Source organism: Lontra canadensis, unplaced genomic scaffold (genome assembly GCF_010015895.1).
Source record: "Lontra canadensis isolate GAN:19392208 unplaced genomic scaffold, GSC_riverotter_1.0 scaffold48, whole genome shotgun sequence".
NCBI classification, from domain to species: Eukaryota; Metazoa; Chordata; class Mammalia; order Carnivora; family Mustelidae; genus Lontra; species Lontra canadensis.
The window spans coordinates 5,277,129-5,302,374 of record NW_022631042.1 but is presented as its reverse complement, the minus strand read 5'-3'; positions in this window follow the sequence as shown (position 1 = coordinate 5,302,374).

Genomic DNA, 25,246 nt, shown 5'->3' with positions numbered 1-25,246 from the left:
GTACTTCATGATCCCAAATACAGCTGCATTCATTCTTATTCAATTGTTGCTTTTTATATATCTCCAAGAAATACTACTTCTCACCTAAAACACTGCAATTCATGAGTAGCTATTATGCATATCTTAAATAAGGTGTTTTGAGTGTGTGTATTTGTGTATGTGTATGTTTGTGAACATGAATTTCCATTCATACTATTGGAAAGAGCCCAGTAATACAGCTCAAATTTCACTTCCTCCATGAACCCTCTCTTGAGCTCTTGGACATAATGAGTCTTTTTCTCCTAAACTTCTAAAATATTTGTTTCCAACACTCATAGGTCACGTATCACATACGATTAACAAAAGTATATATTTTTAAATAGTTTCATCTTTTTCTAGGAAACTATAGTGATATAAGTCACAGGGCCAGGAGTTAGACTCACTGGTTTCAAATCTCACTTCTTCTTAACCTGATTTGTGAGCTTCAGCAGAATTCTAGGGCAAATTATTTAGCTTCTCTGAATGAAAATTTCCTCATATGTAAAATAAGACTAAATAATATTTATAATTTACTTACATTTTATTTTAGAGTGTTCAAAAATTAATGGAATATATTTAAGCTCTTAGAACTGTTCTTGGCACATAACACATATTCAATGAATAAATTAAACAATAGTAGTTATTTAAGGTCACCTTTGTGTTAGGCACTCTAGTTAATGTTTATATACATATTACATTTCATTTAATCATCCCAATAAAGTAACAAGAAAGTTTAAGGGTTAGAGATTAAATTATTTGCCCAAAGTCACTTCCTTAGTAAGTCAGGGAGTTGCAATATCAACTCAGCTGGTCTCACGGTAAAACGGCTGCTTTTTAGCAGTATACAATTCAGGATTCCAACCAGTACCACTAAAATAAGAAGATTCCTTCTGTACAGTTTGTAGATTCACATGAGTATGGGGGAAGCTTTATATGAACATCTCAAATATAACTACCAACTCATATACCAGTGGTGCTCAAACTTTGCTGACCTTTAGAATCACTTAGGATTGCAGATTTTTAATTTTTTTTTTTTAAGTTGCAATGCCCTGGGTACCCCTGAACCACTTAAATATGAGTTTCTGAGGGTGAGGTTGAAGCATCAATGTATTAAAATTTCCTTGATGATTTCAATGTGAGAAGATGGAGAAGCAGTGGTTTTTTAAACAGAAGAATGATTCTATATTAAAACAAATTAGAATTTGAAAAAATAAATTCCTGAGTCCTCCAGATGGGTTAGGAAAGCCTTCAAAGTAGAGGTCTTTATTGACTTGATATTTAAAGGTGAAAAGTATGCCAAGAAATCATGGGGAAAAGAATGAGTAGGGAAGGGATGTAAATATGAATAAACAAAATGTGCCAATACACAACAGAGGAGATATAGGGCATGGTACACTGAGGCAATGCAAGAATTCTTCAGTCCTTGACATCTTGTACCATCCCATGATTTTATTTGTGTAATTATGCTTGCAATTCTTCATAGATCATCTTCATCTTTTATTCTAAAAATATGACTGTTTCTTCCTTCTCATCTGATCCCTGACAAACCATCCATAGGATATTTCCTTTGACTATCCAAAGCTATTCTGATCATTTTCTTACATTATACTTATTTATTTGTACCAGTTTTAACTAAAATATTTATTATAATATTTAATTCTTATAGTCTGCTGAGTAAATATTGGATAATAGACGTTTTCTATTAGATTGTGAACACTAAATGTAGGGTCATTTTTTTCATAATATGTTTATTTCTATATGTAGTATATGCAGAGTAAATCATTCTTGCCTAAAATAGTTTTTCCGTTGTGTAATTTGTTTCAAATAACCTGATTTTTTTTTTGCTTTTGAACAATTTAGTTGTCACCTATATTTTATGTTCTTACAAGTATTAATATGTATCATTTTATTGAAAAACAATAGAAATTTTAATGCTTTAAAATTATATGTGTGAGTGAATACATATATAAAATGTTTATAAGGTAAAGTGCTAACTTGAAAAACACCTGGCATTTCAAAAATACATTAAAATTAAAGTCTATAAGAACACATTCTGTTAAAATAATTTATGTATGTACCTCTAATTGCCTTATTAATAAAATAATAGAGATTTTTAAAAAATGACTAGAGATGGGAAAACAAGTTGGATATGAGAGGGATTTTTGTAAAACTTATTAATTTGTTTCAAACCATAAAAATGACTTCCAGGGGCACGTAGGTGGCTCAGTCTTAAATGTCTGTCTTAAGCTCAGATCATGATCCCAGGGTCCTGGGATGGAGCCCCATGCTGGGTTCTCTGCTCAGCAGGGAGTCTGCTTCTCCCTCTCCCTTTGCCCCTCCTAGCCACTGGTGTGCTTCCTCTCTCTCAAATAATTGAATATAAAAAATAAAATAAAATAAAATAAAAATAAAAATGACTTCCAGGAAATAATTGGTCATACCAATGAGTCATAAATTTCCAAAGAAGACAATAGTGAAAGTAAATTAAAATGCTATGTAGGTCTGAGGGGAAAAAAGAGTTATTTACTATAAATCGAAAGTAGAAAATACAAATAAAGAGAATTAAGATATTTCCTTTTCAATGGAACTTGGTAGCAAAATGAAACATATGGCTTGAAATCACATTGCTGACAGTCTGGAGGAACTATTTAGTGGTTTCCAATAGGAAAAATAAATATCATACTGTCTTTAAAATGTAATAAGCCAAAATATGTTGGGCTATTTAATGAAATCTTGCAGTACTAACTGTGAGAGAAACATAATGCAGAAGTTGAATTGATAGTTTAGAAAGTTAATCACCAATTTGAATTGGTATCTTCATGATCATGTGGTTGACAGTGTTACACATTCAAAAGGAATAGCTGTTAACATGACATTTTGAATAATAGGAGTAATTTTATAGGCCCTTAGAAAATGCACATGAAGCTTCAAAATCACCCTTTGGACAAAACTATTGAAGAATATGTGCAGTAACTGCTCCAAAACAGTATTCCCTGGGACCATAGTTAGTAGTTACTGAATCCACTGTCACCCACATATCATGGCCTATAGAAAAATACAATAGAAACAGTCAATTGTATTTTTATTCCTATAATATGGTTATGAATATAGATCAAAGCCGAAAAATTTGGATATGATAAATACAGCTTTTTTTTTTAAACATCATCAGTGGAAAACACATTTTGCTAAGACTTCCAAAATGATGTCATTTTCACAAACAGTCTTCCAGAAATCTACAGCTTTATAGTCATATTAAGAGATATGTTGATATTAACTTCTTATCAGATATATCATTTGTAAAAATGATGTAAAAATGTAAAAATGAAAAAAATCTTTTCCCATTCAGTAGGTTGCCCTTTTGGATTTTTGGTAGTTTCTTCCACGGTGTAAAAGCTTTTGATTTTGGTATAGTCCCAATAAGTTGCTTTTTCTCTTGTTTCCCTCTCCTGAGGAGACAGATCCAGGAAAATGTTTCTACAGCTCCTGTCAAAGGAATTATTGCCTGGGGCACTTGGGTGGTATGGTAGGTTAAGTGTCAGCCTCTTGGTTTCAGCTCAGGTCATAATCTCAGGGTTGTGAAATCGAGCCTCGCACTCAGCTCAGAGTCTGCTTAAGACTCTCTCTCTTCCTCTCCCTCTGGTCCTCCATACCACTCTCTCTCAAATAAATAAATAAATCTAAAAAAAAAAAAATCTGTATTTTAAAAAAGGAGTTACTGCCTATGTTTTCTTCTAGGAATTTTATGGTTTCAGGTCTCACATTTTGGTCCTTATTCCATTTTGAGTTTATTTTTGTGTATGGTAATTAGAAAAAGGTCTAGTTTCATTCTTTTGCATCTGGCTGTCCAGTTTTCTCAACACCACTTGTTGAAGAGACTGTCTTTTGCCCATTAACATATTTTTGCTTCCTTTGCCATAGATTAATTGACCGTATTAATGGGTGTTTATTTCTGGACTCTTTATTTTGTTGCATTAATCCATGTGTCTGTTTTACCACATTGTGTTGATTACTACAGCTTTGTGGTATAACTTAAATTCTGAGATTGCGTTATCTCCAGTTTTGTTCTTCTTTCTCAAAATTGCTTTGGTTATTCAGGATCTTTGATGTTTCCCCATACAAATTTAAGGGTGATTTGTTCTTGTTCTGTGAAAAATGCTATTGGTATTTTGATAGGGATTGCATTAAATCTGTAGTATGGGCATTTTAATAATATTGTTTCTTTCAATCTGTGAGCATGTAATATCTTTCCACATGTATGTGTCATCTTTAATTTCTTTCATCAGTGTTTTATCGTTTTTGAAGTACAGGTCTTTCACCTCCTTGGTTAAGTTTATTCCTAGCCATTTTATCACTTGTGGTGCAATTGTCAATGGGATTATTTTCTTAATTTCTTTCTCCTACTTCATTATTAGTGTATAGAAATGTAACAGATTTCTGTGTATTAATTTTGTATTTTGTGACTTTACCGAATTCATTTATTAGTTCTAATAGTTTTTTTGGTGAAGACTGTAGGGTTTTCTACATATAGTATCATGTCATCTGCAAACAGTGAAAGTTTTACTTCTTCCTTACCAATTTGGATGTTTTTTATTCTTTTTTCTTGTTTGATTGCTGTGGCTAGGACTTCCAGTACTATGTTGGAAAAAAAGTGATGAGAATGGATATCTTGGTTTTGTTCCTGATCTTATAAGAAGTGCACTCAGTTTTTCACCATTGAGTATGATGTTAGCTGTAGGTTTTTCATATATGACCTTTATTACTTTGAGGTCCATTCCCTCTAAACCTGCCTTGTTGAGAGTATTTATCAAGCATAGATGTTATAGTTTATCAATACTTCTGCATTTACTGAGATGATCATATAAATAAGGATGAGTAAGTTACATAATATCATTTTTGCTGTTTGAGACTCAGATAATGTTATCTTTGAAATCCAAGAATCCTTTTCAGAAAAGTAGGGCTCAACCAATGGTTGCAAAAAAAGAAAACATGGTGCCTTCTGAGGCATATTAGTGGTTCTACATACCTGAAATTAGAATCTTATTTATTACATAGTTTCAGCCTTTTAAAAAACTTTAAAAGATGATTTTTATTTATCAATTACTAAGTGCCCAGTGCTGCTCTAAGCATTCTATAGACCATGGCTCTTTTTGACCTCATTCAATTTGAATTACAGATCAGGAGATTAAGTCACTGAGATGTGAGGTTACTTGCCTATGACTACGCAGGGATTAGGTGCTAGAACTGGAATTGTGAACCCAAGAAGCTAGGCTCCATAATCTATACTTCTCACACTCTAGTGTATTATAAAATAAATTGATATAAACTAGAAGCAATCAAGGTTTAAAATTATGCCGGCTGATAAACTCATTATGGATTAATGCAGCTTCTGCTTTCGAAGTGCATTTTCTTTAATTCTCTGCAAATGTAGAATTCCATTCCTTTGTTAAAAATATCCAGTCTTGGGGGTGCCTGGGTGGCTCAGTGGGTTAAAGCCTCTGCCTTCGGCTCAGAGCATGATCCCAGGGTCCTGGGATCGAGCCCCACATTGGGCTCTCTGCTCAGCGGGGAGCCTGCTTACCCCCCTCTCTCTGCCTGCCTCTCTGCCTACTTGTGATCTCTGTCAAAAAAAAAAAAAAATCTTAAAATTTAAAAAAAAAAAAGTATCCAGTCTTAGGTATATCCATCTTCTCGTGTAAAACTCAAAAAGCAAGAGTGTATTACTGATCCCTTTGCACATATTTTAACAGTGTTTAGATTATCTTTTTTTTTCAACAAAAAACTCTTTTTAAAGTAAATAATAGGTGAATCTCAATTCACATGTAAAGCTTTTCCTTGTTTAATATATGTCAATGAGAACAATTTGGTTGTATTAAAGATGTTAAAAATTGAAATTAAGGGCTTGAAAACACAGTTGTAGATAATATGTGTTATTGCTCTATTTTGGTTTGATTGTACCACATATGGATCATCTTGATTGTCACAGATTAGTAGTTGCAAAGATAACTTTTTTCCAGACTTTATCTTGCAATTTCAGGATAATCTCTTTTAATATTTGGTGGATGAGTAGGTGGTAGGCAATATTGAAGTTGAAGCACTGTTACCATAAATGTATCTTTATCATAAATATAAAATCAGAAAAAGAAACCCAAAATTGACTAGTGATAATACTTTGTAATAAAATGTGGTTACCTTGTAATTTAGTCATTTGCACTTTTATCCTGACATGTGTAACTCCTGAGCAATGCCTTTGTACCTTGCTGATAGAGAGAGATTGATACAGGTACAGTTGCCTAAATAATATACTCATTTATACTGATTTACAATAATGAATATGTCAGAAGCCTGAATTAAAAAAAAAATTGAGAAACACAGTGCTTTCTTAATTAATGAGAACATTACAAGAAGTTTAAGTACATGCACAGAAATGGCTGGAGATGCTTTAATATCTGCACAAGATGAGTTAACCCTGAAGAACATATTGATGTGTTAGTGGTTCTACAAGATTGCAGCTTAATATAAAATATATTTGCTATGGATGTTGTCTCTCAATACAACTTTTAAAAGGTTAAAATATACTTTTAAAATTTTAAATTCTAATTAACTGGTTAGAGAGTCTCCCAAACATCACCATAAGATTTAAGTTTACATTTTGAAAACCACTCATATTAACATTGATTCTAAAACATGAGTCAGTGTATGATTCTACAAATTCTAAAATTACTATTGGCTATTAAATTTGTTGCTAGTTTGGTTTATTTTTGGCAGATGTACTTTGATTATCTTCTGTCAGACTCTTCTTTGAATAGGGAACATATATAAAAAGAAGTTCAACATTTTAGTTAGATCCTTTCATGTTATATTGTTTAATGTTTATCTAGTAAAATTTGGAGTAATCTGGATTTACAGGACCAATTTCTATGGGGATTAAAACTCATTTGATTTCTGTAATAATGTTCAATTAGATACTTCCCTGTAATTCATTTGTTTAACAAATATGTATGGTGCATTGTTCTGTGCTAATGATATAATGGTGAACAAAGGAGAGGCAGTCCCCTAACCTTCTGGAGCATAGCTTCTAGTGCAGCAGAAAGGCATTAATCTACCATAGCCCAAGTGAATATGACAGTGGATAAAGACGCACTATGAAAGCTTACAATAGGGCATTGACCTAGGGAGACTTAGGGAACTTTCTTGAGGGAATGATCTCACACTGAACTCTGAACAGAAGCAGACATTAATCTGTTAAAGAAGAGAAGGAGGAGTGTTCTAGTAGAAGGAATGACATGGTTAAAGATCTTGCAGTAGAAGGGCACATGACTGGTTTAGAACAGGAAAGAAGACCAGAGTGATTGGACAAGAGAAAAGGAGGGGAAATGTGATGGAAGATGAGGTTGAAGAAAATGATGGAGGCAATTGCCAGTCTTGTGCTAAACCCGTGTAATGAGATTTATCACTTTAGGAGCACAGGGAAGCTTTAAACGGGGGAATGACATATGCAGAACAAGACTCAATACTAATTGGCAATTAAGAATATAAAATTTGTAGGTTTAAAGAATGCACAATAAGAGTAAATACTTGGGAGTTGTTAAAAGGCCCATACAATTCTATGCTATTTTGTTGATATAAAGCACTTTAAGTTAGAATTCAAAAGCATGTTCTTTGTGCTGATTTGGAGACTATATGATATGACTGGTAAAATGGCAACCTGGAGTCCTTTTATAAATAATCCATAAATTAAAGACTAGGAATGATCTAATGTCTTTAAATTAAAACAGTGGAACTGAAGAAATTATCAAAATGTTTTATGTAATAGGAATTTGATGTATCCATGGATTCTTAAGCTGAATTTTACCCAGATGTTCCTGGTTTGCTCCCAGCTGAGGATAGAAATGACTTGAAATTGTTACTACCTGACAGCTGCTGACATATTTAAAATTTATCTGCTGTCAGCTTAGCTATTAGAGCAGGTATCTACATGGTAAAGCCAACATTCTAATTGCCACCAATTCGTTTCTTCTTTGGTGAAGTCAGTAAAAAGCCAGAGATCAAGTTGTTTAATCTTATCAATAAGAAATGGAAAAGACCACCTTAAGTCACTTTTCCTCTTCCCTTGAGACCACAACTGTTTTTCTTCAGGTATTTTGTCCAGTCTAATTTAAATGTATCAAATGATCTGAATTCTCTGCTTTCCCCCATAAAACCTCTAAACACTTTGTTTTTATTTTCCTCACTTATTCTCTTCTTTGCTTCCTTAATAAACATCTTAAAAGAATTTCTGCTTTTTCTCTGTATTCCCAGGATTCGGATAGTAAACTGAGATGTTCACTTAAGTCATGGAGAAAGAATGAGCTGGAAAACAATTGCCTAATTACCTCAGTGGGTGGTCCTTATATATGGGAATAAAATTTATCAGAAGGGAGAGATTTTAGTAACTATGAGCCATCCACAATACCATAACATAATCCTGATGATTATTTGATATTACAATAAAATATTTACAAAAACTGAAAATCACCATAAATTCTAAACCAATAAAATACATTAAAGGATGGAGAGGAAAATGTGAATCTGTGATCTGAAATATTCTATTTCTTTTTTTTTTTTAAGGCTGAGTAGAATGAATGTAGTACATTACTGTAAAAAATACTCACCAACCACACCTTAAAATGTAGGTAGCTGAAGGAGTTATCATGTGTTTTATAGACTGAATGTTTTTATCTCCCCAAATTAATATGTTAAATACTACCTCTCACTGTGGTGGTATTTGGAGGTGGGGTCTTTGTGTGGTAATTGGGTCAGGAGAGAAGAGGCCTGATGAATAGGATTACTGCCATTATAAAAGAGACCCGGAGAGCTTCCTTTTCCATTCTCATTCTATCATGTGAGAACACAGAGAGGAGACAGATGTCTGTGAACCAGGAAACAGGTTCTTACTAGACATCAAATGTGCTGGTGCCTTGATGTTGGACTTTCCAGACTCCAGAACTTGGAAATGAGTATCTGTTGCTTATAAGCCATTCAGTCTATGATATTCTGTTATAGTAGCCCAAACAGACTAAGACAACATGTGTTTGGAATTATCAAAAAAGCATTTCAACTGGTAAGTATAAGTTCTTGTAAATTATAAAAAAGTATATTTTAAAGGTGTTCTTTTCATGTTCTTATAATATGACCTTATACTATTCCTTGTTTCACAATCTAGGGAGTTGAAATTCTGTAGTGTAGCAAGTGAGAAGCAAATCTGGAATTAGAGTTCAGGGATTTTATTTTTCAAGGCCTACTTATTTGCCCGTTACCATCTGTTAGGTTTTTCCTTTCATAGTGTTTTTTTTTTTTTTTTTTAATCATATATGAAGGCTAAGTGGAATGCTTCTGAGTTATGACAAAGAAATCTTGTAGTTGTAGGGGTAATGGTAAGGAGGGGAAAAACCTTGTCTTGAACAAAGCATTTAATAGTTTGGTGTTTCACACATGGAGAAACAATCTTGTGGTCATCTAACACCTGTTTTTCCAGATTCTGATATATCTGGCTTGCATAAACTCCTTTATTTTCCTTTTTGTGTGAAGGACTGTACTGCTAATTAGCTATGGGGAAATATAATGTCAATAGCAGAAAGAAGGTAGGAAATTAATAAAACTCATGATGTTTGATCCCCAATATTTATCTTCTAAGTGCTTTATAGAATTAATACCAATTCTAAACAGATTCACAATAGTGAATCTTCCAAAAGAAAAGAGAAGGAGGAAAATTTAAGAACTGATAGTTTTTCTACGAAATTGCTCACAGACCTTGGGGCTTCCCCATTGTTCACTTGTTGGAAGAACATTAATAGAAAAAGTCAGACAACTTTATAACCATGCCATAAAAGTGAAAGTCTACATTATTACTATCTTGATTTAGGCTTTTTCAGTGTGACTCCACCAAAATTTATCTTCCACAGGGTGCCTGGCACATGGCATGACCTCTTAATCTGTTTGTAGAATGAATTGTTGGAAGCCGAATTCAGTTAATCAATGGAAACAACACATCATCTAAGTCTAAGGATAACAAGAAAGTATATCAAAGATAATGTGAACAATTAGATTTTTCTTTAGTAAAATATATCATTTGTCTTGCAATACTAGGAGCATGAAGACTTTCATTCACATATCCCATATCCTCATGTAGTTCATGAGGATTTAGCAGTGTTTCTTTCCCAAGTTCTATTTTCTAAATGGACATATAGATTTTGAAATTTTCCTTCATCCAGAATAATTTTTAATAAGATTAAATAGCAACAGTTATATATAAGTAAAAAATGAAGATTTGGTTCTTCGTTCACACAGCATAATATTATTACTCTTGTGACAATTGGTTAAATAACTAATATAAGGCAAATGAGTATGCTAAGTATTAGGGAAGGGACTGTGTTTTTTAAGCATTTGCTGAATACTTAATACCAATACCAATGCTAAAAAAAATGTATGATTCCTATCGGGTTTGCTAGCAGAAAAAACTCAGTCGTCTCTTCCTAACTGTATATATTTTAACAACGTATAACTCTGAATCCAATCAGGAAATAAAACCACATAGGAATTTGAGCAGGAAGAATTTAATATAAAGAATTATTAAATATAACAGGGGGTTAGAGTAACAAGGGGTTGGCTAGTAAGAATTAAAGGGAACGCTAACAAATTTAGAAATGGACCATATAAGGAGCAGTCAGCACCCTAGGGCTGAGATAAAGTATCCACAAAAGAGTCTCCCCAAGCAGCTGGGCCTGAGATCCAGACTTTGTGGGAGAGAAAATAATCCCCGCTCATTGAAAGGGAGCTGTTGTGGTGGAACTTGGAGGAAATCTGTCCTTTAGAACCTGCCAACAATCACTCTTTTGGTGATTATCTGGGGAAAGCTATTCTTGGGGAGCTGTGTCACTAGAGGCACTGTACTGTGAAACCACCATGGGGTGTGCTAGGGAAAGCTGATCCCTGAGCACTACTGATTACTGCCCTGCAGAAGTCTAGTGCTGGAGAAGCTACTTATTTTAAAATGTATTATTTTAAAATGTATTATTCAGGTATGGTGAGGCCAGTGGATCAGGAGATGATGGCCATTGAGAGAAAATAGATTCTTATACTCACACATCCAAGAGGAGGGGACATATCATGGTGAGGGGGAACACCAGTGTCAGCTGAGAGGCAAAGGGAGTGAGAAGAAAATGTGGCAAGAACTTTATAGTTGTTTCCAAAGGAAAGAAAAGGGAAGCCAGGGTAAGCAGACTTATGATTGGCTCGTTTGAATAATTTCAATAGCATCTGGGATATAAGGGCTGTCACTAGTATTCTAGTACCTGGCCCAGGGGTGCCTTGGGCAGGTGGATAGTGGCTCAAGAGTGTGAGAGCCTGATAGAGGAAATCCTTAGGAATTTGCGCTCTGGATTGGTCACTGCGCATATGAAAGAAGCTCTTGGAGACTGATTGTTTGCTTTCTATAGGAATTAACTAACCCTGGAAGGGGCAATCTCTCCAGTGTCAGTGGGGCTCCAGTATGTCAAGCACCAGTATAAAAGGCATGCTTAATACACAACCCCTACTGTAGAAGGTGGGCCCTTGGGAAGCTGCCTGCCCTGTTAGAATCAGATGCTGGTGAAGCTGCCCTCACTGTAGTAACCAGGTACTAGAGCAACTGTGCACTGTAAAAGTTTTCTAAGACAGCACACTGGGAAACTCCTACCTGTGATATCTTTCCAACCACTTTTACTGACAAAGCTTAACATCAGTCCAGCTGGTAAAAGTGAAATCTTCAAAGGGCTTATCTATATGTTTGAAGAACAGGTAATGAAATGTGGATTTGGAGCTAATATATGTATAGGCAGTATATGTATAGACAATATACATCTATGTTCAATTGTTGATTTTGATATCTGAATGTCTCCATTCAAGTCAATTCAACACATTATTTTGAAAAATCTCATTCAGTGAATCAAAATGGAGTTGAATGTTCCTTTGGGTCTGTCCCAAGCTGGACTGAGATAGCGGGTCCTTTACACCCCTGCATTGATCTGTCATTGGATATATTTGTCCAGGAAGTGTCAAAACTGAGGCAGTGCCTGGCAAATAACAGGTGCCTGAGAAATATGTTTTGAATGTACGTTGTTATTATTAAGATTATCATTTTTAATATAATTCAGTGGAATTCTTGCTGTGTCCTAAGGTGAAGATGTCTCTCACTCCCTTTGGGAAGCAGGACTTCTAAATCTACAATGGGCAGAATAAGCACAAATAGCACAAATTCCCAAGTGGGTCACTGGAAGTAGGTGGGGTTATTCCTGCTACTATCATTCCACTGTTATTGAATTTATCTATTCTTCCTATTGGGAGTAGAGTGCCACGTAAAGACTTCTAATTTAAAGTGTATACTTCTTTATTGCAGTGCCTCATTTACATAACGTGTCATCTGCAAACTACCACTTTAGCTATGACTTTAACAGGCTGCTCTGTTCTGTCAGTCCAGCAGCTTTTGGATGGTGTGGTATGTGATAGAATCCTTGTTCATGGTCCCACTCTGGAATCTTCTTTGCTCTAAAATGTGTTTCCTTCTCTGATGTCATATTCATGTGGGACCTCATGCAAGTAAATCTTGTAGATGATAGACAAAAACATACCAGAGTACTCATCTCTTCCTTTCAGAGTGAGTGTCTGGTTGTCTCTATCAGGGGAGAGGAGATGAAGCGAGGTCAGTTTGCCACTCATTGTCTTGTTATATAATCCTTAAGGGATTGTACTAAATACAGAATTCAACATTAGTCTCTGTTTCTGGAAGATTGTATTCTGGGGCCCATGCACAAGTTTCATCTCCACCTCAAAGGCCACTTTACCCTCAGGTGCCCATCATGCCTGCATTAGAGTGGTCAGTGGAAAGGCTCGATTAACTACAGATGGACAAGTCATTTTGTCTGCTGAGTTGTTTAGTACCTTTCCTCTGGCGATATACTCTCTGGTGAGTATGAGTGTGTGATACACAGATCTTCATACTTCATTCCCACTGCTATTTGTACATTCACACATCTCTATTCCAGAATTTATCTCTGACATTATTCTTCTCCTTCCAGGTCCCTGATCAGCCAGGCAGGTCATTGTCTCTGACCATGATTTCACATATCTCTTAATCTAAAACCACTTCTTGTTTCACACGAAGTTGATGACCAGGAGCACTGCACAAAGATCTTTCCACTGGAGGATCCCAAAATGCCTTACATGGTTTAAATCCATTTTAATATATTAGTTCATAAACACCCAGAAATAAAGCTACTTAAACTTCACCCTGGATCCCTTGGAGATCTTTCTCTTCCTCTGAGTCTCATGAGTTCGGCATTTGAGCTTTATTTGGAATAGTCCCCCAGTGGATTCTGCTTTTAGTCAATCAAGTAGGCAAATAATTCAAATGTCTCAATTCTATGTTAGCACTCTGAATCACAACTCATAAGGATGTGCATATCAATAAATCTAGTCCAACTTAAAATCAGAATCTTCTGTATTCATTCCAGCTTCCTTAGGATCAAGTACCTCCCAATTCCCCCCAGCATTTGTTAGTAGAGTGCAAACTTGAGACTGGATTATTTGTAGAAGTAAGCTTAAAGATATGGCCTATGCTATGTCAGCTTGCAATTCCAGAATTGCCATAGCACAGTAGTTCTTAATTGAGGATAAGTTTGCCACTATTTCTTTCCCAGGATTGATAATGTCTGGAGACATTTTTGGCGCTAGTAGTATGGGTACATACTACTAGCTAGTATGGAATGCTACTAATAGCTACTAATAGCACTACTACTTACTATTAGTCCTACTATACTATTAGTATACTACTAATAGTACTACTAATAGCTAGTAGAGGTGCCAGTAGTATCAACTAGCTAGAGGTCAGGGATGCTGCTAAACATCCAACAATGCACACAGCAGCTTCTACACAAACCTGCACAATTATCTGCCCAAGATGTCAACAGTGCTGAGGTTGAGAAACCTGCTAGACTCAGAGAAGTGGCCATGTTGGAGTAGAGAAAACCCACTGTGGAGGGGAAAGATGATGAACCTTTACCAAAAGATGGGTTCATTGATGGCTGTAAGCCAGGGATGATAGAAAGAAAAGCCATTACAGAACTAGGCTCACTTATGGCAAAAGGGGATGATAGAACCCACCTAGTGGTTATTACCCAGTTCCTGAATGTATAATTAGAATAGACTAGAAATACTTGGTAGTTGGTACAACCCCACACTGGGTTTAAGAACTACCATTGTTCTGTATTTCCACAGCCCTTTACAAATCACTTTGCTGTCCTGTAAAATCTAGATAAAATTATAAGGAATGAAGATGGTCCTAGTTAGGAAAGAACCAATATTCAGCAAACATTATAAGGATATAAGTAAAATTTCCCACGAAAAATTTTGGAAGATTCCCTTGAATTAACGGATATCATCGCACTGATGTAGCTTCACCTTATTTTCTTGTTCAGAATGATTTGGGTCTCTCTCTCTTTTAGATGGATCCAGGAAATCAACAGTTTGTTTTGTTTTAGGTACAAATACATCAAAATAACACAACAGAACAATAACAGAAATGACAACCACAAAAACGAACTTGGACTTTGCTTGTCTGTCTACATACCAAACATTCAATAATATTCTTTTGCTTTCTCTCTATAGGTATAGACTGAAAACACAAGCCTATATTTCTGATCCAAATCACTAAGCTGCTATCTAGAGAGTTAAGGGTTTAGAATTTTACCTAAAAATGGTTTAAAGTTTTGTTTTATAAATAAAGAAATTGAGTCTCAGGAACCTGAAATTACTTCCCCAAGTTCAAATGGTGTTTTATTTAGCTATAATTTCTATATCTAGCTATAATTTAGCTAGATTTCTGTCTTCACATTTAATGCTATTTCCATGAAATAACAAAATGATAAGTCCAGAGATAGTCAAAATAATTTGAGTTAACTAGAAGTCATGCTATGTAGTTCTAATTTGAATGGACTTTATTTACTTGGGTCTAAACATATTTCTAGCCCCAAATTAAGACATCTGTATTAAATATATGCTATATGTTTCATTAGACTAACCAATTTATTTGACATCTCTAAGACTCCTTTTGTTTCAAGTACAATATTCTACTTTCAGCAGAAGACATTGTGAATCTAAGGATTGATATCTAGGCTTTATTTCCATTATCATTGATAATGTACATAATCTTGATAAATTGCTTTCTTCTTTCTGCTTCTGTTTCCATAATGGTAACTCTGCTTCCCCCACCCCCACTTCATCACAGTGGGATGCAGATGGATAAAAACACAAAAGAATTATTGATGTGAAGATAAAGTGGTAAAAGACAAAGGCTTTAAATAGAATTTTCCTGATGTATAATTTAAGAGTAACGGCATTGGGTTATGTAGTGACGAAGTACATTTGAGCCAGATATTTGGTGCAGAAGAAGAAGAAGATTTTGGTGGAGAAGAAGAGAAGGAAGAATAAAGAATAAGAGAGTGTGTTGGAGAATTTTTAAGTCCTAAGGGCTTATGTTATAATTCTTCTGTTTTTCTATTTATGAAGTAAAGAGAATTACCTTTTTGTGTAGCCATTTGTCCTAAGGTCTTCAACTCTCATCCAATTCAGGAAAGACAAAGGATTATTCTTTGAGTCTCAATGAACAAAGAAAAACAAGATGTGAATACTAAAAAATATAGTTTCATAGATACTATCCAAAAGCAACTTCATATTATAAATTTGAATCCTAAGATATAAATAAAACAAATATTCTCATTTTTATCATAAACTGTTTTCTTATACCATCCAAAATGCTGCAGAGTGGGACTTAAAATAGGACTTTATATCTTATATCTTATATCTTCATATCTTTTACTATATTAGTTCTAAATTTCTTCCTGTTTGCTGTTTCATTTTCTTTTGATAAATATTTATCATTTCCTGAACCAAAAATATTGATTCAACAAATATTTATTGAATATGTTTAAGCCACAAAACTGACTCTTAAGGATCAGAAGAGAACGGTCCCCAACCTTAAGTATCTTACCATATAAAATAGCAAAAGTAAACTCAATGTATAACTTTTGGTTCAGCAGCTCAATCCATGCAATTAGGTGGTTGAATGGGAACTCAAAACTATTTACTCTATTTTGAATTTTCAAATAACCAATTATCTAAAGAAAAAATTTCACTCAAATTATTTAAAAAGCAGAGTTGACAAAGTACCCATTTAAGGAAATTCTGCATTTTATTTTCCTGATATAGTATAAATCCTGAATATATATATATATATGTGTGTATATATATATATATATATATATACACACACACACACATATGTATATATCCAGTTTTAATTTTAAATTTTTAAAAAAAGATTTTATTTATTTATTTGACAGAGACATAGCACAAGTAGGCAGAGTGGCAGGCAAAGGGAGAGGGAGAAGCAGGCTTTCCGCTAAGCAGGGAGCCCGATGCAGAACTTGATCCCAGGCCCTAGGGTCATGACCTGAACTGAAGGCAGCTGCTTAACTGACTGAGCCACCCAGGCACCTTATATCCAGTTTTTAAATCATTAATACTGTTCTTCAAATAAATTAAATTGAAAACTCTTCTTTCATATTTGTATTAAAAGATTTATGATTTTAAAAAATCACTTAAGTGATTTTGTATTTATCCTATTGTGCCTAATTAAATTTTATTGTGGTAGAAGAAAATATTTTGAGACTTAAATCTTTTCAAAGTTATTGAAACATTTTATGGTGCTGTTAAAAGAATGTTTATTCTACCACATAGGGGTATGGTCAAAGAGATTGATAGTACTATTAAAATATTTTAGTTAGGTAGGTAGTTATTGAACAAACATTTACTTATAGATGGATGCTAAAATCTCTAAATATGATTTTGGATTAGTCAATTTCTACTTTTAGCTCTGTCAAATTTTGCTTTATCTTTGTAAAGAATGAACCCTTCTAACATTTTACATTCATTCTCTCTGTTTTTTGTATTTCAAGTACATCTTTTGCAGACGAAATGTAGTAGAGTCTTTTTATTTGTTTCTTTTTGGATATTAGATCTCACTTCTTAATCCGGTCTAACAAACATATCAATTTGTCTAATGTACTTGTACTTGAAGTTCAAGAAGAATGTTAACAGATGGATAAAGAAAAATATTTGAAAAAAAATTATATTGTCTCACAGATCATAGTCTCTCTGCTCATTTCATTTTCAAACTTTCCCCCACTTCTTCATATTAGACAGTTGCTACTGATTTTCTCCTGAGGTTTATTGCCCTTCCCTTCTGTTCTTTCCAATATAATACTAAGACCACACAATGGATTGAGACCACACTTAGATTTCAGATACTGTAATTTTTAGTTCTAGAATTTCCAATTTGAGTCTTTTTAAAACAGTTCCAATTTATCCTCTGAAAGTCCTCTCTGGTTCACTTATAATAATTATTTTCTTTAAGCTTGTTATTGTTATATCAGGTGTTTTAAAGCTTAAGTCTCCTAATTCTAATTCTAATATTTGGGCGATCTCATGGTCTGGATCTATTGATTGCCTTCTATCTTAATTGTGGATCACCTGTTTTCTGTTTTTTTTTGCACATTTATTAATCTTTTTTTACTCTACACTGAACATTGTGGGTGATACATTGTACAGACTTTGGATACTGCTATATTTCTCTGAAAAGTGGTAATTAATCTTCTGGCATGGAATTAAATTACTGACTGATGCCTTGGTTTTAGATTTTATTAGTAAGGACCAGTTTAAGTTTTGCCCTTGGTCTTAGGAAAATTCTTAGTTCTAAGACATAGAATTATGAGATGGTGTGTGCCCTCTTTTAGCTTTTAGCAGAAACCCCTCTAACCTAGTACATTTCAAATTTCAAATTCTAACTCCCCTATAGTGAGCAGCACTCTTAGTCCCACGTAACATTTTCTTCTTTATAGCTTTTGTTCCTTGCATGATTTCTTATAGTCTTTCTTGTTCATGCAGTTAAAAGTTCAGCCAAGGATATGAGGGAGTAATATGAAAATTTACAGATTTCTATGTTTATGGTTCCCTACTTTCCTGAATTAATCTCAATTTTCAACTGTCTGGTAACACCAAAGTCTGTGCCTCTTATACTATGCCTCAAAACAATAACACCACAGTTTTCTGTTTGATCGCTAAAGTTTTCTTGAACATTGTGGATTGGCTAAGCCTCAAGAAAAACAACAATGACAACATACAAGCATAGAACTCACCCAGTAAAATTCTTTTTTTCAAGCATCAATTTCCCTCAAGTTTCTGCCTGGTTTGTGTCAGTTTACCATTCTTTCAATAATTTTTTAAAAATATAATTGGTCCATATTTAATTGTTATTTGCAGGAGAGTTAGTTTCATTTACACCATTAGACATTACTAAAAATGACGAGTTTTGGAACTGCATTCCTTGGAGACACAGGGGTCCATGGTAAGGTCATAAACAGCTGCAAACAATGACAGAGAACTTAGGCTGGAGGAGTCTCATCTTCCTATAGCTGTTTCAGAAAACCAGTCTCTCTCTCTTTTTTTTTTTCATGTCTTATTTTATTCATCATTGTTGCTCCTTGTAAGATTTTGTTTAGAAAATAAAATCTGCTAAGAGTAATTTGGGAAATCACTAAAGCAGGCCATGTATTCAACAGATTTTAAATAATGTAATGACATGTGCTGTACCAGACTTTGAATTTTAATTTTAGTCAATGACTAATGATAAGGTTTATGGTAAAATTTTTAGTAACTTCATCCTCTTCTTTTATGTAGGCTTCTTTATTCACATATCTATGATACTGAAATGAGTAATACTCCCAGGTAAAAAAAAGTAACTTTTTATTTCAACATTTTACTAAGGTGTGTAATTTATATTTAAGTTTTTGGCCATCAGAATTTTTGACTGAAATTGTTAAATAGAGACCACTTACTCCAGATTTATAGTACTAGGGATAATCAAAGTATTTTGAATCTCCTGAAGTTGAGAATACAACAAAAGGAACAATTAAAATAAAGTCACTATTGAATAAATACAATAACTATTATTATATAATTATTTTAAGCAATATTACATAAGATAGCAGTAATACTATATAGGGGAGTTAAGATGGTGGAGTAGTAGGAGTACCCTTGTTTGCTTCATCCTTTGAACAGAGCTAGATAATTATCAAATCATTTTGAACACCCAGGAAATCATTCTGAGGACTGAGAGAACAAAGAGCACAACTGGAGAGAGAAAAGAGACCACATGTGGAAGATAGGAGATGCTGTGATGTGATTAGGGGGAGAAAAGAACTACAGGTATTGCAGATGGGTGATCACAGAGAGAGGAAAGAGAGAGAAGGGAGAGGGAGGGAAAGAGATAAAGCAGCAGATGGGGGATTGTACAAGAAAAACACTAACCCAAAACCACTGACTGAGTCAACAAAGGGGCTGATTACCACAAGGTTTACAAGCAGCAGAATGGAAAGTCTGAAGTTTTAGAAGTCCACACTATCACTAGGGTTGAGCCTGGTGGGCATAGTTATGCTTCTGCAGAGAAGGAGGGCAGAGGCATCGGAGTGGACAGAGTGCTCTGAGAATCCCCTGGGCCATGCTGAGAGAGATAGTTTCCCTTCTTGGAGTGTATTTGGGAGAGATGGCACTTCCTTTCATGAGACAAAAGAGCCAGCAGGTGCCATTGAGCTGACCTGCCCCATTTGTTATCATATGAGCAGAGATGCTCACTGAGGGCAGCTGACCTGGATGCCAGCTTCGTGCTGTGCTTTACCATAAATTTCAAGGCCCTACACAGTCATGCAACTCCTTTTCTGGGACAAATTGGTATCAGTGACAGTGTGGTGAGTATTCCCCCAGAATATCAGCATGGGTCTGCACCTTGTGGGTCCCTAAAATTTGGAGTTTTGAAACCCAGGTACATACCTGAGATAAAACACAGGAGCACTGTACCACTGCTGGGCAGGCAGATGGCAAGGACACAGACAGGGTGAAGGCAGGGATCTGAAGGAAGCCTAGGAAACAAGAGAAGAAATTGTTTGGCCTTCTGTGAAGGCTTCCTGGAGAAAAGCACAGAAGAAACTGGAGAGATTCTCACTGCAAAGATAAAAGACTTAACAATTAGGCCAAAATAATAAACTCTGTAACTGAGATGCAAAACCAATTGGATGTAGTGACCACAAGGATGGAAGAAGTAGAGGAACAAATAGGTGATATATCTGATAAAAGCATGGAAAATAATGAGGCTGAAAAGCCAAGAGAAAGAAAAATATTGGCTAACAAATGCAGCCTTAGGGAATGCAGTGACTCCATAAACCATAATAACACATCCTGGGAATCCCAGAAGATGGGGGCGGTGGGGAGAGGCAGAAGATTTATTTGAGCAAATTATAGCCCTAAACTTCCATAAGCTGGGGGAAATAACATACATCCAAATCCAGGAGGCACAGAGAACTCCTATCAAAATCAAAAGCCAGCCAACACCTAGACATATCATAGTAAAATCTGCAAAATACAGAGATAAGGAAAGAATCCTGCAAGCAGCAAGAGAAAAGAAATCCCTACCTTATAAAAGAAGACAAATCAGGTTAGCAGCAGATCTCTCCACAGAAAGCTGATATGCCAGAAAAAAGTGGCATGATATATTCAATGTGCTGAATGGGAAAAATATGCAGCCAGGAATACTTTATCCAGCAAGGCTGTCAATCAGAATAGGAGAGATAAAGAGTTTCAATAGATTCAATAGACAAACACTAAAGGAGTCCACGACCACTAAATCAGCCCTGCAAAAAATATTAAAGGGGACTCTTTGAGTGGGAAAGAAAAACCAAAAGCAACAAAGACTAGAAAGGACAAGAGATCACCAGAAACACCGACCTTACAGGTAATACAATAGCACTCAGTTACAGTCTCTGGTTTAAAATCTACTTTGTCTTATATAAGTATGGCTACTCTGGCTTTCTTTTGATATCCATTAGCATTATACATTGTTCTCTGTTCACCCACTTTTGATCTGGAGAAGGCTTTAGGTCTAAAATGAGTCTCTTACAGGCAGTATATAGATGGATCTTTTTTTTTTTTTTAATCCATTCTAATACCCTATGTCTTTTCATTGGAGCATTTAGTCCATTTACATTCAGAGTGATCATTGATAGATATGAATTTGTTGATCGTTTTCTTTGCTGTGCAGAAGCATTTTCTCTTGATGAAATCCCAATAATTCATTTTTGCCTTTGTTCCCCTTGCCTCCTGCAATGTGTCTAGTAAGAAATTGCTAGAGCCAAGGTCAAAGAGGTTGCTGTCTGTGTTCTACTGTAAGATTTTGATGGTTTCCTGTCTTACATTTAGGTCTTTCATCCATTTTGAATTTATTTTTATGTATGGTTTAAGAAAGTGGTCCAGTTTCATTCTTCTGCCTATTGCAGTCCAGTTTTCCCAACACCATACAGACAGAGAAATAATTTCATCTAACTCCTCTAATTTATATTTAATTTTAAATGGACCAGACAGTTTATGTGAATTTTTTCAGGTTGAAACAGCTAGATCCGGGAAGAAACAGGATTATACCCAGGTGACCAGATTCTACTTGTTCTCATTTCAAATCACTTCACTGCATTACAAAGTAAATAACTCAACTTGGTTCTCTTTAAATGTGCTATTTTACAAAAAAAAAAAAAAAAAATCAGTTCATACCAATATTGAGTATAAGTGCTTTGTTATGGAGAACAAACGAGACTTGTCCAATTGTCCAAATGAGATTGAACACAAAAATTCAGTATAGTTGGTTAGAAGAGAATTTAATTATCAGGTTTATTAAATTGAAACAACACACTAACAGGAAATTAAAAAATAGATAAAAAAAAGTTGAGGATTTATATGAACATTTCCCAATTTCCCTTGGAATTATCTTGTCCTCAAAGGAACAGTGTCTTATTCCCCTTCATTTTTTCCTATAGTGTTTATTCAGCATTAAGACAAGAATTATGTTTGTATAGTAATATATCATTAAGACCAATGGATACACATTTATTTAAACTTACATAAATACATACCTACACACATACATTTTTCCAACTTTAAGTTCTATAACTGCTTCCCCTAAGGGATTCATAATGGTGCAGAATTACTCAGAGTACACACCTAGATTAAAAGACAAACCACACATTCCACAGAGTCTACATCTAAGAGTGTCTCATAGTAATATCACTCCTGAATGTTGTTTTAGAAACTTCTGCCAGATCTGAGGTCTGGAACTTGTTACACATACAAGCATGATAAATAGGAAAAATATAAACAAGTGAGCTGAATTTTTAACCACGGCAAGGATCAAAAAATGCCAGCACAATTTCAACCCAAAAAGCACTGAAAAAGGCTCTTTCATGTCTAACCACCATCTAGGGGAAGGAAGGCAGAGGTAGAGGACGGGATAAATGCATCTTTGGATCAGTTGTAAACATTAGCTTTTTTGGATAACTTATGCTTTTGTGGTGATGTGACTTGAGAAAGCAGATTGACTCTGAATTCTGTAAACAGTCTTTTCTTTTGGAAAATAGTGCTTATTCTACAGGGGCATTCTTTCTTCATCATTTATATGACCCAATTTTTATCTCATAAACATCAATAACAAAAAAGATGCTTGTGGGTGTAGCTGTGAGAAATAGTCCATTTGAGAACTCATGACAGAATTATTCAGGGAAGGATCCGTCTTTTCCCGAGTAGTATTTCTATGAGTCCTGTTCAGTTAGGCAAAGATAGAGAAACAAATCTACTAAATATCTCTCCAAAATAAAGTTAGAATGATTCAAGATTTCCCAAGGCTGCTCATAAGAGAATGACATTTTCTGGGGACCTGAAGCAGTTGAATTGGTGAGAAATACAGGTAAGGAGAAGGTCCAGCAAGATGGTAGGGATGTGAGGCCTAAGAAAGAAAGTGAGATAGTCACAGCTGTGGGTGTAGCCCAAATACTTGGGACACACATATCCAATTTTTAATATAAGTGTGGTAGATAGTTGTGCTGTGCTATGCTTTGTACACTTGAAAGTAACCCTCCACTTTACCATACTCTTCGACCTCTATTCTTGATTTTTCATAAAATTCTATTAAAAATACCTTGTATTGGGGCATGTGGGTGGCTCAGTTGGCTAAGTTGATACCTTTGGCTCAGATCATGATCCCAGGGTCCTGGGATTGAGCCCCACATAGAGCTCCCTGCTCACTGGAGAGGCTGCTTCTCCCTCTGCTTGCTGCTCTGCGTACTTGGGCTCTCTCTCTGTGTCAAACAAATAAATAAAATCTTTTTCAAAAAAAAAAAAACCTTGTATAAATGCAACTCAAGAATAAAAGAATATAAAATATTCTATGGCTGGGTCCATGAAGCATAGAGAGAAGAAAAGGGTACTAAGACTATTTCAGGCAAGGGAAGGAATGATAATAAGACTTGACTAGAGACACATAAGAACTATTTGGTGGGACTGTGGGTAGTATGTCCTATTATTGGCAGAAGGAAATTTTGATACCCCCTTCTTAAAATCAGTCAAGGGCAATGAAAAAAATAAAACAGTATATAAGAAGTGCCAGAATGGGAGGAGGGTGCTTCTTTAGGCAGGGTGGGCCCGCAAAGCCTCTTTGAGGAGCTCATATTTGAAATGAGACATAAATGATGAAGAGGAGGCAGCCAGATAAAGATATAGAAGAAGCGCGGTAGAGGAAGAAGAAACAATTCCAGAACAGAAATTGGCCAGTGTAGCTAGAATATAATGGATCAGGCATAGTGGCAGAGAATGAAAAAGTGTAGGTCAGCTGTGATTCATCATGTTGACTTTACACACTGCATAGCCTGGTTTCCTTGGAGAACAGAGACTGAGGCAAGCTGTATTAGGAGGAGGGTACTCTCAGGGTAGGAAATGTGAGGAAGGGAAGGAAATGAAAGGGGAGTAAATGAAAATACAAGGAGAGCCTTATTAAGCTAATTTAAAATTGTTCAGTCAGGGAGTACTTTGGCGTAGGGTCCGTCTGGAACTTCATAATAGTCCATTAGGGAAGATGGAAGAAGTAAAAACTATCTCTCAGCTCCTTCCATCTTCTGTCTCTTGGTGGTCTAAGTTTGTCAATGTCTAAGTTTACCTCCCTCATCTTCCCTGCCCTTTGTAGGCACCTGCTGGTGGTACCAGACATTTTGCGTGTGTGGTTGGGTGAACATTAGGCAGTGTAGTTGCAACGGCTTCTGCCATAGGTGGCATGATAGAGGTCAGAAAGAAGCCAGACTCTCATTCCCAAGGGGAGGGTGAATTGGTCAGAGGGATTAGGAGATTTTGCTGCAGACCAGCATCTTGGATTTAGGATTTAGATTTCATTCTAATTTCAAAATCAAACTATTGGATTTTTTTTTTAAAGCAAATGAGCAATATTGTCTTACTTACATTTATAAAAGATCACTATCTGCTATGTGAGGTAGAAAAAGACACAAGAAAAGAGCTTGGTAGTGAGAGGTAGGGACTTCAGAATTATTAGAATAGAGCTTTTTTTTGTTTTTGTTTTTAACTTGTCAATTCCAATGAAAGTTTGAAAAAGATGAGAAAAGAGAAATTACAATTTCTTTCAATATGGAGATCTTTAACAGCCTTGATCTGAGTCATAATGGTGAAGTATGGGAACAAAAACATGATCAGATTAAGCAAAGAAGAAAATGGAAGGTCATAAAGTAAAGGTACTAAAATGAGAATAGGTAACCCTTTGGAAAAGTTGTACGGTAATTTTTGTCAAAGTCAATACTTCATTTCTAAAGGAATAATTTTAAGGTGATTTGTGTACTGATGATCCAACCATGATACAGAAATTTATGAAGTAGGAAAAAGTGAGGTAATTGCAGGACAACTTCCCAGAGTGAGATGAGATGGGAGCTGGATTGGATGGAAGTGAAGGGTTTGGCCTTGCAGGAACAGAGGTGCTTCTTTAATTGCAACATTAAAATCCTAAAGAGGTTTTTTTCACATCTATATGTACTACTAAAATGCCCATCACAAGTCAACTTATAATCATTCTTTCAAGAATCTTAGCGCTAAACCTTCTGATTCTAGGTCCAAATTCTAAATATATGTCAAGATTGATATTTACCACTAAAGAAAAATTGGGAAATCCTATGTTTAAATTTTTTTAACTGTTGCTATTGTTGTAAAAATTAATTACTTGGAAAATCAG